Below are 17,532 nucleotides of genomic sequence, written 5' to 3'. Positions count from 1 at the left end.
GACGGTACACATGGAGTCACAATCAAGTGCTAAAAGAAATTGCACACGTGGTGAGCGCTGTCCAAGGAGCACCATCCCCACCTGAAGTTCCAGTAGAGTTCCGCTCTCCAGAAGGCAATAAAGTCTGGCCGGAAACAACTGTGACATCCAAAGCATGGAAACGTGGGCTGCTAGATGGTGCTGGAGATTGGGAATGACGTACCAGAGGGCCGGAAAAAACACCCGGAAATCATCAGCAAGAGCAGCATGAGACCTGACATAGTACACCACTCCAAGGCAACGAAACAAGCCATTCCGATTGAGCTCACTGCAAGCAGAGTGGAGGAAGCCCACATCTACAAGACCGAGAAGTATGCTAGTCTAGCCAGCAGCCTGAGAGAATCTGGCTTCCAAGCCAAAGTTCTCGCCATAGAGACTGGTGTAAGAGGGTTTGTGAGCGCATCTGCTTACGGCCTCATGAAACAGCTGTCAATTTTTGGCAGGGAGAGGTCATGAGTTCTCAATGCAATGGCAGAAGCAGCAGAAAAGAGTTCCAGCTGGAACTGTTTGAGGAGGAATAAAAGTAAACTTCATAAGGATTAAATTTTCCCTACTCAAACTAGGTGTACGATGGCTCTGTGGTTAAAACGTCTGCCAGAAAAGGTGACTCAGTCCTAAGTGGCGACGGCCCTGGAGGCATGGGTTCGAACCTGCTGAGGACCTGGGGAAAAAGAAAAGAAAAAAAAAAGGTGTCAATTCAATACAAGGGCATCCAGGAGTCATGACCTGGGTGCTGCCCGGCCCCCTTAGAGAGTGTAAGGAGTTAAGAGCCGAAACACTTGATGCAGGGGGGCTTCTTCTCTGAAGACAGTGTACTGTCCAACTCTCCCTTTAGTTTCTTATCACTCAAGTAAAACATTCTTTAAAAAAAATACAAAAAAAACCAACAACCCCATAACCTACCCCTTTTAACTCTCTTAACTCTCTTTTTAACTCTTGTCCTCATGTCCTGCGCGTGGTAGGACGAAACCACAGGAAGAAGTTCTTGAGAGATCTCATGGCACGAGTGGATAGCCGTACGAGTATAATGTTATGTTCAAGCGGATACGCACAACGCCCTGGGCCGGTATGGCCATATATGAACGCATACCGTAATCAAAGGGCATTGTACATATTTGTCATGTGTAGTGATATAAAATGCTTATTTTTCTTCTTCTTTTTTTTTGTTTTTGTTTTTTGTTCATACACATTTGCTTTTTAGTCAGTGTCCAACCGTTATTATATGGAAATTTCTCAACTGGTATGAGTTGTAAAAGTGTTTTTGTTTTGAACTGTTTAAGAATACAGAAATTAATGTCAAAGGCTGTTCAGAACTCGCAATTTCATCTCTTCAGGATTTATTATGTTTTCGTCTACTTATTCAGTACTTGTTATATTTTAAAAATCTAGATGGAAACTGATGATCGTCGTGTTTAGGCCCTGGGTTCCTGTCTTGCACAGTGATATGCTTGTGACGTCATTCTGTGATTCCAGACTTCTGAGGAAGTGATTCCAGGTGGTTGGAATCTCAAGCCTTTATTTTCCCCACCCATCAAACAAGTATGGGTGGGTGTATCGGCGGTCACAGAGACCATGGACCACCATCAGGAGAATCTTCAGATGTCACAGGTAATCCAAAGTCCGGAGACAAAGGGTATGGCTGCGTTGTGCAATGGGCTGTCAATACAGGACAAGGGCAAGCACATGCCACAAAGGGAGGTGTGATCTAGTTAGTCTGAGAAAACTCCCAAAATAGAGGAGGAAAGTGGTGGAATGGTTAAGACGTTTATCTACCAATATAGTGTCCGTGAGGGTCGGGGTTTGATTCCCGCTTTCGATCTTTCCCCCAAGTTCAAACTGAGCGTCCAGTCATTCGGATGAGACGACAAACCGAGGTCCCGTTTGCAGACGCACTTGGCGCACCGAAAAAGATCTAATGGCAACAAAAGTGGTGTCCATTGACAAAATTCTGTAGAAGAAATCCACACTGATCGATACAGAATATATGCACGCACTCAAGGCGCGTTGTTTATTCTGCTGCCTTGCGTATCGATCAGTGTGGATTTCTGGTGAATGGTAAGAATATTTTCGAAGTTTCATTTTTTTCACTGTGTTCGGAAAAATCCATTATATTTATACGTTGCACCACATCTGCTACATTCTTCCATTCACCAGTATCAGTTTATCAGAACATCATCATATATATGTCATTGTTTGTGCTATAATTTGAATCATAGAAGTTTGGGCTGTGTACTTTGATCGGCATGTCATGATAAGTTGGCCTGTAGAACGGAAATCTGCTCAACGCTTTTTGATGCTTTTATTCTTACATAGTTATTTATTTCTGTCATGGATAAATGCTTTGTTTAGATCTGAAACATTTGTTTAATTACACATACTTAATTGTGACCCTTCTAGTGCAGACTCCAGCAGGGGTCTGATTCCTTGTTTTACTTTCATTATTCTTTGACTAGCCTAGTTTTGAAATGACAACAATAATTGAACAAAATCCACACAAATGAGGTTAGGTGAGCATTTTGATTTGATGTAACCATGGATTATTTTGAAATGAAAGAAGGAGGACTGGAAGCACTGAGTTATTTTACATTTAAATGACAAAATGATGTATAATGTCATTATTAATGATCCGTAATAGAATGAAGCTGATGGGAGGTGCATACAGCTTTTCAGTTGACACAAAAAACCACAACAACAACAAACAAAAAAAACAACCAAAAACAAACCAACAACCCCAAGACAACAAAGCACACCAGCAGCAACAACATTCTCATTTTCATGTTCACCCATCATTACAAAACACAGAAGAAAAGTCTGTCGACCTTTAGGCCCAGTTCTCTCGCTGACCATCTAATTTTCATTTATCCATCCAATTGTAATTACAAAATCTTACGTGTTTGCATGGTGTCTCCTGTAAAAACTGAATCCTCTTGTGACAGATCTCTTATTTTCAGGGTACTACTGTGTAGGATGATCTTCCTCATAAAATTAGACAATGATTCTTTCAGAAACCTCACCTATTTATGTTCAAATCATTCTGGCCTTTCTGTTTTCAGTATGTTGTCTCTTCCATTCTAATCAAGTTATATTCTGCCTTCCTCAGTTCCTGGTGCATTAACTTTTTTTGTTTTTTGTTTTTGTTTTTGAAAGCCTTGAATATTTTTCTGTCTTTCTGTTGACTTGATTAGTTGATAGTAGGGCTAGCTTTCTCTTTCTCTCACTTTGAGAGAAAGCACTATGGGCACCCCCATGCTTTCTCTGACTTTGCGAGAAAGTGCCCCCATGCTTTCTCAAAAGTGAGAGAAAGCATGGGAAATCCCATTCATTTTCATCAAAAGCATTTCCTTTGTCATCGAGGTTGGTTTCTTGTCTTTATCCAACACAAGTCTTTGAGAAAAATGAGAGAAAAAGAAGAAAAAGGGGGACGACAACAATGACGATCATGATAATGAGGTGACGTTGGAAAAGATGTTGATGGTAATGGTACAGTATCTGTTTAAAAAAATGTGCAAGTGTTTGTGCGTGCATGCTTGTGTATTTGTGTGGATGTGTGCATGCATGTGTGTGTGTGTGTGTGTGTGTGTGTGTGAGACAGGAGTGACTGGATCATGGATATATATTTGCCTTGTGTGTGATGATTCTGTTAGGTATGGCATTTGAGATGCATGTGCAGTTGGTGATCGTGAGTTTTATGGAGGTAAGAATGTGTATGTATGAGCGTTGTTTTTTGTATTGTAGTGTGGGCTGGGGTCTGGTGGTGACAGGAGTGAGTCCTTTCCTTTTCCTCACTTTTCTATGTTCATGACATTTCGTTTACTCTATCCTCTTTCTCTTATATTTTCTTTCTTTATGTTCTTAATCTTGAGCTTATTATCTAGTGTTGTTTACTGTGTTGTTAAATAAAGTTTCATTTCTTGTGTTATTTATGTCTTCAACTGTTCAAGTGTTTATTGTTTTTGTGAATCCCATGGTAGTGTTTGTCCATCTCTCCTCTTTACCCACTTTGGGTTTTTGAGTGTGTGTGTGTGTGTGTGTGTGTGTGTGTGTGTGTGTGTGCGTGTGTGTGTGCGTGTGTGTGTGTGTGTGTGTGTGTGTGTCCTTTTGACGGGTTGGTTGGCTGGTTGATTTGCTTTCCTTCTTTGACTTTTGAAGTAATATTTTCATGTTCTGAGTGTCTTCTAGGTAATTGAGAAGCTGTTTTCAGTGCAACATTGTATGTGAAAGGATGCTAACACACACATATGAACATATTTATAAACAGGTGTAAAATGAAAGAACATTGAAAATAAATGTGACAAAAAAGGTTTCTTAACAACAAACATCAAACTTTTATTTGGTACCGTTTTCATGCTCCCTTCATGAGGGTATATCACTGTGAAACACCTTTATGGTATCATATACTGTACCATGTCGAACTGATGCAAAGTGAAACACCTTTTCTGTCACAATTAAGTAGAAAGTTGAATCATCATTTTGATGTTATTCTAACATCTCTTGGGAAAGATTCGGGTCAAGTCTTGGTATGTACAGTCGAAGCCGCTTGTCACACACTCCAGAAATCTGGGCAAGCCCAAAAGTCAGGAGACGTGGACTTTTAGGGTCGACACCGCGCAACACACACTCCCAAGAAGGACGCAGAAATCCGTGTACGATTTTACAACTTTTATTCACACAATCACACACATATGGGTACAGGACCTACTTCCTAAGCTATCCCCAAACCCAAACCCTCGCACCCACCTAACTCCAAACCACCCCTCCTTAACCCACCTTTAACCCCCACCGGGACAAAATCAAGAAACGGAAGAAAAACGAACCAAACACATACACACTCGCACATTAACTGCACAAGCGGCAACGTTCATTTAACTCATCTGTCACTCGTTGACGGACTGAAAAATCCCTGCTCCAGGCTGAGAGTCGAACGCTAACTACAGTCTCTCCCTCGACGTCCAGCTCACCCACAGAGCACCCCACCAGATGAGTCCGGGAGGTCGCGGCAAGCAGGGCAGGCTGCGGTCGAAGGTCGACGCCGAGGGACGATCTGGATCCCCAGGGTGCGACCCCAGGGTTTCGTGTCAGCGCTCGGCTCAGGTGGAAGACCCCGAGGGGCGACCTCAGAGCTGGGACAGCAGAGCAGTCGGTTTGCTGCTACTTGACAAACAAGCTGGGGACGGGGATAACCCCCTGTCAGTACCAGTCCATAACCGCATAACCCTATGCGCGTTGGGCGACCTAAGAAGCCACAGGTTGTGCTCTCATTCATCCAACAAGCACTCTAAGGCAAAATAATGAACAACCACTGTCATACACCAATCGCACGACAACATGCATGCCTCTGCTCACCGGCTCGCTAAAAATCAGGCAGAGGTTCTGGCTGGCCAAGAATTCCTCTCCATCAGCCTTCCGGGCCTCTGCCACAAGGTCCGCCCTCTCTGACGTCTCAGAGTCACGTCACACCTAATCACAGTCAGCTGCAGCCAGGTAAACGGCAGGTGAGCGCGAGTTCTGCACTTGGCACGCTAACCGGCCAAAACACACATTGCACGCACTGCACTGCAGTTGCAGTCATGCCAATGTGACAAGAGCCCTCTCGCTCCTACATAGCGGTGTGTGCACGTGCTGCACAACTCTTACACAGGTAAAACGAGTGTGCATACACACGCTTTTACCAAACCAAGAACATGTCAGAAAACATGATCTAGAGAAACTGGGATTCGAACTCCCAACCATCGGAACTAACACCACTTTCACCGGCCACTGAGCCATACTAAATCGCTCGCACTTCCGCCTATACTTCCGCAGCAACGAAAGGTTGGGCTGATCCGTGACACCGCTGATAATAAATTGTCAGGGACATTTAGAATTGCTTTGTTATATCTGGTTTTGTTACATCCAATGCGTCGGTTATGACAAATTGTTTTAGAACTGGTTGTTTCGTTATATCTGGTGTGTGGTGTTTTTCTCTCTCTCTCTCTCTCTCTCACACAGACGTGTACACACAGGTCTACATACATGGGTAGTAACCAGACTTGTTTCCTAGGCTGTTATATACTTTAATAAAAAATAGACCTTTTTTTTTTTAAACTTTCCTTCCAAAATATGGCTGTAAATAAATGTAAACAGATCACATAAATCTATATTGCAATATGAAGTCTTAGAAAACGATAATAAGTAAAACAGGTGAAGAAAATTCATTGTATTATCCTAAAGACTTCAGAAGAAATCACAAAGCGCCATGATTTGAAAGCGGGAGGGGAAAAGGAGGGGATTTCTGCACTGTTCGTTTACTGTTTCACACAGTTACTAGTGTAAGTTTTTGGAGTATGCACTGGTATGGAAATTAAAAGTTAAATAATTGATTTTAAGTCTGCCATACTTGAGAGCAAGTCAGTTTTGTGCCTGTCACAGCTTGACAAGAAACCACAATAACCAAAAATAGTGTCTGAATAAGGTCTTGAAAAGAAAATTATATATATATATATATATTAATACTTTTCTCTGTTGGCTTTTCTTTCAACTTCTTGAATAATTTCAAATTTTCGCCGGGCTTTAGCGACAGACCTCTGCGACGTGCAGACACCATGATGAAATGGCCCCCTTCACCCCACCCTTGTCCCTCTAGCCGCATCTCTCCTCCATCTACAGTTGTTTAACCTTTGACCCCACATGAGTGGACCACTTTGTTTCGACAATCACAGGCACTCACATCACAAGTCATTAGAATACAATTTTATTGCTCATGAATTACAGAGGTGACATTTACCATACACCAACCTTCACCTTCACCTCTCCCGTAGTCTGGGTTCAGACCGTTGGGGCACCGCTGCTGACCTGACCACCACCCCTCTCCACTCTTCACGGTTTTCTGATTTCCTCAGGGCGTCACCGAGCGTCAAGCCTGTCCACCCCCGGATGTTGTCTTCCCATCTCTTCTTCTGCCGTCCTCTCCTTCTGCCTCCTTGTACGGTGACTTGCAGGAACGTTTTGGCAAGACCAGATGATCGGGAGATGTGTCCATACCACCTAAGTTTGCGTTTCTTCACTATGGACAGAAGGTCTTCGTAGGGTCCAATACTTTGCTTGATTCTGTTCTTCACTTCCGTGTTAGTGATGTGGTCTCTGTAGGAGATGCCAAGTAGTCTACGAAAGCATCTCATCTCGACAGCTTGGATTCTTCTCTCGATGTCTGCAGTCAGGGTCCAAGTCTCGCAGGCGTAGAGCAATATTGATATAACCAGGGAACGCATCAGTCTGATTTTTGAGCTGAGAGCGATGTTTTTGTTGTTCCAGATGGTGTTCAGCTTGTTGAGTGCCGTTGTTGTTTGGGCAATTCTCGAGAGTACTTCTGGTTTAGATCCTTCATCTGACACGATTGCTCCCAGATATTTGAAGCTTTGGACTGTTTTAAGCTTTTCGTCATTGACTTTGATGTCAATGCTGATGCCGTTGGTGTTGTTAGTCATCAGTTTGGTTTTCTCCGCACTGATTTGCATTCCATACGATGTGGAGGCTTTGTCCAGATGTTTGACCAGGCTTGCCAGTTCTTCTTCTTTTCCAGCCAGTCCATCGGCAAAACGTAGGTTTGTGATTGTTCTGCCGCCTATGCTGACTGTTCCTTCATGCTCTTCCAGTGCGTCAGTCATTATTCTTTCTAAGAAGATGTTGAAGAGTGTTGGGGAGAGTAGACAGCCTTGTCTCACTCCGACTGTGGTTCTGAACCAGTCCCCGATGCTATTGTTGAGGTAGACGGCGCTGGTGGCTTTGTCATAGAGGTGCTGTATCAGTCTGATCAGGTTGGCGTTGATGTTGTACAGATTCATGGTAGCCCACAAAGCTGCATGCCAGACCCTGTCAAATGCCTTCTTAAAGTCAATGAAGACGTGGTAGAGGTCTTGTTGGTGTTGATGGTACCTCTCACATAGCAACCTCAAGTTGAAGATTTGTTCAGTTGTGCTCCTTCCTGGTCTGAAACCTGCCTGTTCTTCAGCAATGATGTTTTCTGCTTGTGGTTTCAGTCTGTTAAGCAGGATCTTCAACATGACTTTGCTGGGATGACTAATCAGGCTGATGGTGCGGTAGTTTTGACACTGCTGGAGATTGCCCTTTTGGGCACCAAACAACTGTAAAAAATACTGTGAACTGCTAATCTACCTAAAGTAACCACATCGCTTTTTCCGGCCTAACCTCTTCACAGGGCCGAACATATGATTCGCAATAGATGGCTGCTTCATTATAACCGGCGTGACTGCCCATTGGGGACCCCAAAACCATTTCATATTAGCCAGCAGCCTGAGAGAATCTGACTTCCAAGCCAAAGTCCTCGCCATAGAGATAGGTGCAAGAGGGTTTGTGAGCACATCTGCCTACGGCCTCATGAAACAGCTGTCAATTTCTGGCAGAGAGAGGACACGGGTTCTCAGTGCAATGGCAGAAGCAGCAGAAAAGAGTTCCAGCTGGATCTGTTTGAGGAGGAATGAAAGTAAACTTCATAAAGATTAAATTTCCCTACTCAAACTAGGCAAACGATGGCTCAGTGGATAAAACGTCTACCAGAAAAGGTGACTTAGTTGTGAAGTGGCAACCACCCTGGAGGCATGGGTTTGAACCTGCTGAGGACCAGGAAAAAAAAATGGAGGCAACGCAAGGGCATCCAGGAGTCATGACGTGGGTGCGGCCCTGCCCCTTAGAGTCTAAATTTAGAGTTAAGGGCCAAAACACTGGACTGAGGGGGGCTTCTTCTCTGAAGACTTTGTACTGTCCACCTCTCCCTAGAGTTTATTATCACATACAGAGAGGGAGACACAGAGAGAGAGAGAGAGACGTACAGGCAGACAGAGACACTGACACTGATTTTATTGCCATTGGCAAAGATACCCTTTAGGCAAGGGGGTTACAAAACATAGTGCCTATAAGCATTGACCAAAATTGTTTGGCTGCAAACAATCAATAATGAACCAAAATATGCTCATCCACACTCGCACACGCTGACACACAACCACTCATACATTCACACACATCTACACCAACATACATGTATCATCACGCACTCTCCACCCCCCACCCCTCCCCATTGTAGCTTTCGAGACAACCATCTGGCTACTGACTAAATCAAACAAACTTTAATCCCTTATTCCACACTACTCTCCACTGGTAACCGAGGGGAAAACTAAATATTGGTATTCTTTCTACGAAAATCGCTAGCTTCTGAAATGAATTTTGCGAAAGAAATAATTGCTTCATCACGTTCATTTGAGAGTATTGCTAAAAGATCTCTTCTTTGTGCAGCTGGTTCACTGAATAATTTGTATCCTCTGCGAATATCTGCATACAGGCACAGAGAGAGAGAGAGAGAGAGAGAGATGTCCATTTCCCTCACAAAAATGCTGAACGTGGAAAGTCATTACAAAGGCAGCAAACAGTGGGCTCACACAACACATGCCACACTCTGCTTAACTGCAGAAAGTGTTCACCACAACTCTGAAGGCAGACGGTTGGTCAGAAGAGAACACATTCATTATTCCCCTACACATCTTTGATCAAGGTTAAATACAAGAAAGCAGAACACATTATCAGTCAGTAACAACACAATGTTTGTTTGTCAAGAAAAAGTGCCAATACATCTGCATATGACTGTTTCTGGATCTTTCTGAGAGGGATCGTAAACCCATGATTTCTCGCAATCTCATGATTTCTCTCACTTTGTGAGAAAGTGTCGTCATTCCTCTCCCACGTTTTCTCTCAAGTGCAAAAAATGTGTGAGAAATCGTGGGAAGTCCCCCTTATTTTTATCAAAAATATTTCCTTTGTCATCAGAGTTGGTTTCTTGTCTTTTCCCAGTGCAAATCTTAGAGAAAAATGAGAGAGATAAAAAGAAACGAGATATAGAGGATGACGACAATGACGATCATGGTAATGATAGTGTGCATTAACGAATGCATCAATAGTAGACAGTGAAGGTGATGACCAGTACTAGTTTGAAAAAAAAAGTGAATGTATGTGAGTGAATGAGTGGGTTAGGTTGGGTTTTTTTTTGGTTTGTGTGTGTGTGTGTGTGTGTGTGTGTGTGTGTGTGTGTGTGTTTACTTGGCTGACTGATTTGTTTTCCTTTCACTCTGATTTTGAAATAATATTTTCATGTTCTGACTATCTGAGTGTCGTCTATGAAACTGAGCATCTATTTTCAGTGTAATCTTGCAAGTGAAAGGAAGTTCACACAAAGAGATGAACTTCTTCTTCTTTGCGTTCGACAGCTACGCAGTCAGGGTCGAAGTCCGAGGGATGCCACAAACTCGGATGTCCGGTGAAGATCGGCTGCCGTCCCCCAGAGCTTGGTGTTGAGGTCAGCACCCCCAGGCCAGGACTGCTGCCGCATCTTCTCATACAGGGGGCAGTCTTGGAGAATATGGGATGGGGTCTGGTCAGCCTGGCCGCAATCACATAGGGATGTGGCTGCCACTCCAATCCTCTTCAAGTGTGCTTGGAGGCCGCAGTGTCCTGTGTGAAGGCGGTAGATGGTAGTCTGGTGTCTTCTCTCCAGTGTCCTGATGGGATCTTGGTGTGCCTGGTAGCCTCCGTTCAGGGTGACCCAGCCTCTTCGGAATCTGCTGCGCAGGTGAGTTTTTGCTTCCTCATATGTGGCAGGAATGGTTGGCTGTGTGAGCTGGCTTCCTTCCTTAGCAAGGTGGTCTGCACGCTCGTTGCCTGGGAGGCCTACATGTGCAGGCACCCACTGGAGGGTCGTTGGGGCTGTTTGGGTAAGGGTTGTGAGGGAGGCCTTAAGGGACTGGATCAGTGGACCAGGATCAGGGCAGTCAAGGGCCTGGAGTGTGGACATGGAGTCAGTGAAGATGGAGATGCTGCCAAGGGGCTTTCCACAGGAGGTGAGGAATTCTGCTGCTGTTTTGATGGCCAGGACTTCAGCTCTGAATTGGAACAGAGCTTTCCTCCAGGGAGTGCGATGCTGCTGTGCTCTCCATCGGGAAATCTGACGTAGACACCACTGCCTCCGTTGTATGTGGCTTCCTCCGCTGATCCGTCCGTGTATACATGGGTCCAGGAGCTGGCTGGGTAGGACTCCTCTATCATGGCCAGAGTCAGGATCTTGAGAGTAGCTGGTTGCTGGTCTTTGGTGGTGATGCCAGGAACTCTGAGGCTGATGGTGGCCTCTATCTCTTGGTGAAGCCTCCAGTCAGGCCAGGCAAGGTCAGAACATCGCTGTGCTGTGCTCTGAGTGCTTTATACTGGTGGTTGAGGCTCTGACGTTTGAGACGGTTCTTGGTGGGCTGCTCCAGTCTGTGGTGTAGGTGATGTGAGGGCAGTCTTCTGAGCTTCTCTCCCTGCATCAGGACTTTCAGGTCGTGTCTTCTCTCCAGGGGCTCAATGTTAGCAGTTTTCTCCATGTCATGGATTGGCGTGGACCTCATGGCTCCAAGTATGAGGCGTAGTCCCGTATTTTGGACTTTGTCGAGCCGGCTCTTGTTGGTCTTGGAGGCTGTGCCCCACGAGGTTGAGGCATACTCCATGGTGGGTCTGATCGCTCCCATGTAGACCCTGGCGAGAAGCCTGCTGTCTGCTCCCCAAGTCGTCCCGGCCAGCTTCTTCAGCAGGGCTAGCTTGCGGATGCCTCTCCTCTCCATCTCCTCAGTCTGGGGCCTCCAGATCAGGCGGGTGTCCAACTTGACACCAAGGAATGTCGGTATATTCGTCTGGGGCAAGACCTGTCCCTGGAGCTTCAGCTTGACTTGCTCGTTGGCGGTGGAGAGAGAGAAAAGTGTTGCATTGGTTTTTGTGGTGTTGAGCTCAAGACCCCAGTCATCTGTCCATGTAGCGATATTGCTGACGACTTCCTGAAGCCGGTAGAAGGCCATGCTGGTGTGTTCAGCGGATGTCCATACTACCAGGTCGTCTGCGTGCGGACTGTTGGAGACGTGCTTCGTGATGTTGTCTCTGATGTCGTTGATATACAACAGAAACAATGTTGGGGAAAGCACTCCTCCCTGGGGGACACCCTCACGTAGCTTGACCTTTCTGCTGTGGAAGCCGTCTAGTTTGACCCTTGCGGTCCTGCCGAAGAGGTAGTGTTGGATCCACATGTACATCTTGCAACGTACGCCGGCTTGGAGAAGTTTCAGGATGAGGCCCTCCTTCCACACTTTGTCGAACGCTCTCGACAGGTCAAAAAACACGGCCAGTGTCTTCTTCTTCTCCTGAAAAGTGTTTTCGATGTCCTGGACAAGGAGGGCTAGTTGATCTTCTGTGTTTCGGAATTTTCTGTAGCCGGTGTGGGTAGGTGAAAGGATGTTCTGTGTTTCCAGGAGGAAGGTGAGGCGGCGGTTGACAATCCTTTCCAGCAGCTTGCCGACACAGCTCAGAAGGCTGATTGGTCTGTAGATGTGGGGGTCCTTCTTGTTCTTTCCCTTCTTTGGGATCGGGATGATCTCTGCCTCTTTCCAGATGGAAGTCACAACTCCTGCTGTCCAGCTGTAGCTGAAGATCTGAAGCAGCACTGTTCTGGATGCTGGTCCCAGGTGCTTCAGCATGTCGCCAGTGACACCATCAGGCCCCGGAGCTTTCTTGGACTTCAGCTTGCGAATGCCTTGTTTCAGCTCTTTCATGGTTAGTGGTTCGCTCGTACAGCTGTCATCTATGCCATGTGGGTCTGATGTCATAAGTTTTGTGGTTTCCTCTCGTACCTGCTTGATGCACTGTCTGGACATGTGGATCATACTCTCCTCTCGGTATAGTTCCGCAAAGGTGTTGGCTGCGGCCTTTTCTGTTTTCAGCTGGTTGTCCTGCTCGATGACGGTCTTGCCTCTGCTGGGGTTGTTATCATTCAGTTTCTTTGTCAGCTTCCAAAGCCTCTGCATGTCTGTCTCCATGTTCAGGGAGGATGTCTTGTCTTGCCAATTCTTGCATGTTGCTTGCAGCTTTTCCTTTATGAACGCAGCTTTTGCTCTGTTGTGTGTCTCTACATTTTCGTCAGTTTCGTCATTTTCCATCGTGTCCCTGGCTTCACTGAGGGTCTTGTGCAGGGTGTCGAGCTCAGGTGTCCAGTAGGGACGGTAGTTCCTGCGTTTGCCTCGTGGAATAGCTGCCTGCGCCACCTCTAATACTGCCTTATTAAAATTCTTGGCATTTTCGTTGATGTCTTGGTGCGACAGTGTCAGCGCAGAAGTCCTCTTGTCTGCCTTGTGCTTGAAAAGGTCCCAGTTTGCCTTCTTGTAATTCCAGCTTGCTGGGAGCCTGGTGGGATGGGTTTCAAAATATCTCTGTACTGTAATGATCACTGGCCTGTGGTCGCTGCCTCCAAGCTGGGGCGACACCTCCCTTTGGGCAATGCTATGGATGTCGTCTGTCGCGAAGGCCAGGTCAGGAGTGCTTGTGGTCCTCTATGCTCGTGAGTAGCATGTAGGTGGATCTTTTGGACTGTTGATGAGGATCAGCTGGTTACTGATTGCCCAGTTTTCCAGAGAAAAAGAGATGAACAAATGAGCAAGCATGAAATGAAGAACATTCTAAATGTCACAGAAAAGGTTGCATCACAGCAAACATCAAAACAATTTGGTCCAGTTTTCACACTCTCTATGTGAGGGTAAAGCATTGTGAAACACCTTTTTATTCTGTCACATTTATTTATGTAGAAAGTGGAATCATTTTGATGTTATACCCAAGATAAAAAAGAAAAGTAAAAAAGATTCCTCGGAAAAGATTCAGCTCAAGTTTTATGATATATGATATGATATATGATATGATATGATATGATATTATATGACATTATATCTGTTTGTGTTATGTACATTACCTTATTTTCATTGTTTGCTATTGATTCCGATTTTGAATTTGAGGTTGATTCATTGTGGTGATCCGTATTATGTGAAATACAATAAATAGTGTGTTTCAGTGTCATTACTGTTGATGTCTTCGCTAACGCCTCTGTCATTATCATGATAGTCGTTTGTTGCCCCCCTCTTTCTCTTTTCTTTTCATCTCTCTCATTTTTCTCTTAGATTTGCATTGGGAAAAGACAAGAACCGAAATCCAATGTAACAGGATTTATATTTTTGATAAAATTGAGGGGGCTTCCCATGTTTTCTCACACATTGAGAGAAACCGTGGGATTGTGAAAAATTGTGGGATTACAGGGACAAATGAGCTGTGGGAGTATTGATGTGGGGGACTGTCAACACAAGGGACTATCAAGCTGACCCCCATGGATCTTCAGTAATTAGTAGGGTTGAAAAATGTAAGCCAGACTGTATCAACTCACTTGATTGCACACACACACACACACACACACACACACACACACACACGCACACACAGAGTTGTAAGTGAATCTTAATTTGAGCATTGCCTTGTGACTTTACCCATGCGAAGCACTGCTTTCTGTTTGGCTAACATAAAACTCACCACATTTGCTTTTTGTTCTTATTGTTGTTGTTGTTGTTGTTTGCTGCCCCATCATCTATACCATTTCAGTGGCATTACTCCCATGCCGCTCATATAGATTCTCCCATACACAGCCACACCGGGGTTCGTCCATCACTGTTCGCCAGGAGGCGGCCACAGACCAGAGGAGACCCTGCACTGCTGCTGAGTCACTTCGGTGATGATCAGTGGTGCCTGTTCTGATTTAACGTACTTAGGACACCACCTACTAAGCCCCCTACTAATGACAATAATGGCTTAGTCACGAAGCCAGACTGAGTGAGCATCCCTCCCAGATTGGAGACCGCCACCACATCCCCCGAACAACAGCCCCCCATGAATCTGCCGACACTGAAGACATTGACAGGACTCACCCCAAGCATGGAAGTGGAGGGGTATCGAAACTGAGATCACCATGAGAGCAGGGCGTGAAAGGCTGTTTTGTTTATATTGATGATGATGAGTCAGGAGGAGGATGACGATGACGATGTTGCTGTGGAGGTCCATTTTGGTTTGGGACTGTGTAACAAGGCTGTACTCTACTCTTCGTGTCATAATGATATACCAGTGTTAACCAGGCACGAGAGATACAGACACTTGCAGTGTTGGTCAGGAAATTAGAGCAACACACCCAAAGACACATCCATGAAGTGGATGACACTCGACTGTGTGGTCCCAGTCACCCCATTTAAGCCCATTGCACACTCAACTCTGGGTAGGACCCGGCCACAGGCCAAAAAACCCACCTCCACTGGGATTCGAACCCGTCCTCCCAGCCGTCAGTCCACGACGCTAACCACTTCATGGCTGGTTCAACACATATGCTTGATTTACAATTTTGATATAGTAGAGACATACAGATTTTTTGTTTTAAATGCTCATTGGATGTGAATAACAGCAATTCACAGATAGGTCAGATCTCTTATGCTGCAAAGTTGTTGATAATATTAGTTGTTCCCAAGTAATTGAGCAAACATAGATTGATTTGAAGTGAAAGCCCACTGATCCACATCAGGAAAATCTGCACTTACTGATTCTTGTCGTATTTTTATCGGTGATTTTTGTTTTTTATCGGTCACCTACAAAGACATTGCAACAGTGGCACAAGGCATGACCAACAGATGAAATGAACCCTCTGTGTTCATATTGCTCAGTATATTACACTATGTAAGAATGATTGTGTTCTAAATCCTTGGTTCAGTGAAGTTTTTGACTTGTCCATAAAGAATCTAGCATAGAGTTATTTAAATGATTTTTCAAACTTCACTGAAAAGGTCACGACACACCATTAGCCATGAAATATATTGTATTTCTTTTCACAACAAATTATTTGTATGAAATTTGGGCTGCTGTTCCCTAGGATTGCAGTTCTATCCTCTTTCTTTTTCTCTACAAGTGTATTTGTTGTACTGTCAGAGGGGATTTTTCAGTGGTGTATTACCAGGAACAACTCTCTTGCTGTGGGTTCTTTTACATGCATTCAGTGTATGCTGCACAGGGGACCAGTTTAATGTCTCAACTGAAAGACTAGCACACAGATCACCAAAGTTCTGGTTCTGGATAAAATAAGAACTCTGCCCCATCCAGGAGTGGAACCAGGGACATTACACTGTCTAGTCAGGCGCTCTACCACTAGGTCACTGCTCCAAGTTGGAGAAAAAAAATTAATGTACTTGATTTTTTTTAGTTAGTGTTAATCATTTATATAAAATCAATGTTATTTTGAAAAATGGTAAATGCAACGTAATTTGTAGAACATAGACACTGATGTAAAGAGTGTTTTTCAGTGTCCATTGGCAGAAATCAGCCACTGAAAGCAGAAAAACCCAGGTGGAAGAGTGACCATCCGTTGACAGAAGGACAGTTACACAGCAAAAGGGATGAATTCTGGGACACTGCACCTGCATTTGAAGGGCGCAAAGAAATTTGGGATGCTCTGAAAGCAGCAGCCTATGCCTTGGAGACAGGCGACCATTCTTTAGCCCAAGCCATTGTTGATGGAGCGAACATATCTTTACCACACGGTAAGTAATAAATAATGACGTTGAACCATTTCTATATTGTATATAGTCTTACTACACACAACTCAGTACACTGTACTCTCTCTCAATTTACACATTTCATGCACTATGCACTATCACCAAACACACTCGCAAACACCCATGCACACAAACTCAGCCTATAAAATAGCTAAGGAAGTGGTTGGCATAATAATGGTCTCGAGAATAATTTTAAATTCACTCAAAATTGGGGTGTTATGCAGACTGGATAGCAGTGAGTTTGCAATGAAAGTAAAATTATATTCCCTACTGTATTCATTTAACCAGTTGAGTGCAAGGGAATTTTGTTAAAATAAAATAAAAAAAGAAAAAAAAAAGTGCTCTCCCCTTGCCAGGGATTTTTGAGGATCCAGGGGTAATTAAAAAAAAAAAAAGTACAAAAACTATACAAGATACAGAAGCAGAGTAGATGTTTTTGTGACGGAAAATGAATATGGATTGTGAATCTGAGCTTTTTCCCATTTATTTTGATTGTAGATAACTATTCAAGCATTTCAAAGTGATGTAAATAGTATTTGTGCCCCCGAAAAGTCCAATTCCACCAAATCTGATGAAGGAAAAATTGGAATAGATGCAGGATGTCAGTGGACATCTTATAGGCACTATGGCAACATTTTTTGTAGGACGTCAGCTGATGTCTTACAGGCACTCAACCGATTAATATTTTGGAGTTTTCAGGAGCTTTTAACCTTCACCATACAGTGTTATTTCCCCACTTATTCTTCTGGAGCCATCCTTAGCAATTTCATAAGTCTGAATACTGCCATCATGCTCATCTGGATTTTCTGATGCTATCTGCCCCTCTCCAACTACATGTTTGGAGTTTGACTCAGAGCTGTTGCCTTTGGATAAAGTCTGCAGTGCAATTGCACTGTATACCCAGGATGCAGCTCTGAGAAGGTTGGTGTTTTTTCAACTTTAGAATCTTCTGAACTCAGTCACTGCCCTGCCTGATCCATGTTATCATCATATGAGAGCCGATGACTAAATCTCATACCAAATTCTT

The 17,532-nt window shown here is 44.3% G+C and overlaps 1 long non-coding RNA gene across 4 annotated transcripts; it reads left to right on the top strand.

Moving 5' to 3' along the window:
* Positions 1–1,318: 1,318 nt before the first annotated feature.
* On the top strand, positions 1,319–17,518 carry LOC143294356 (uncharacterized). Of its 4 annotated transcripts, XR_013056889.1 has the most exons (4): positions 1,319–1,647; positions 10,290–10,651; positions 14,181–14,281; positions 16,254–17,446. It is a non-coding gene; the product is annotated as an uncharacterized LOC143294356 (long non-coding RNA). The 4 variants fall into 4 exon arrangements; XR_013056890.1 differs by lacking the exon at positions 14,181–14,281 and having other exon boundaries at positions 16,254–17,447; XR_013056892.1 differs by lacking the exon at positions 10,290–10,651 and having other exon boundaries at positions 16,254–17,443.
* Positions 17,519–17,532: the final 14 nt, after the last annotated feature.

The sequence above is a fragment of the Babylonia areolata genome, chromosome 19, assembly GCF_041734735.1.
Source record: "Babylonia areolata isolate BAREFJ2019XMU chromosome 19, ASM4173473v1, whole genome shotgun sequence".
Classification (NCBI taxonomy): domain Eukaryota; kingdom Metazoa; phylum Mollusca; class Gastropoda; order Neogastropoda; family Buccinidae; genus Babylonia; species Babylonia areolata.
The sequence above is the reverse complement of the archived record's forward strand: the minus strand, read 5'-3'. Positions and strand labels throughout refer to the sequence as shown.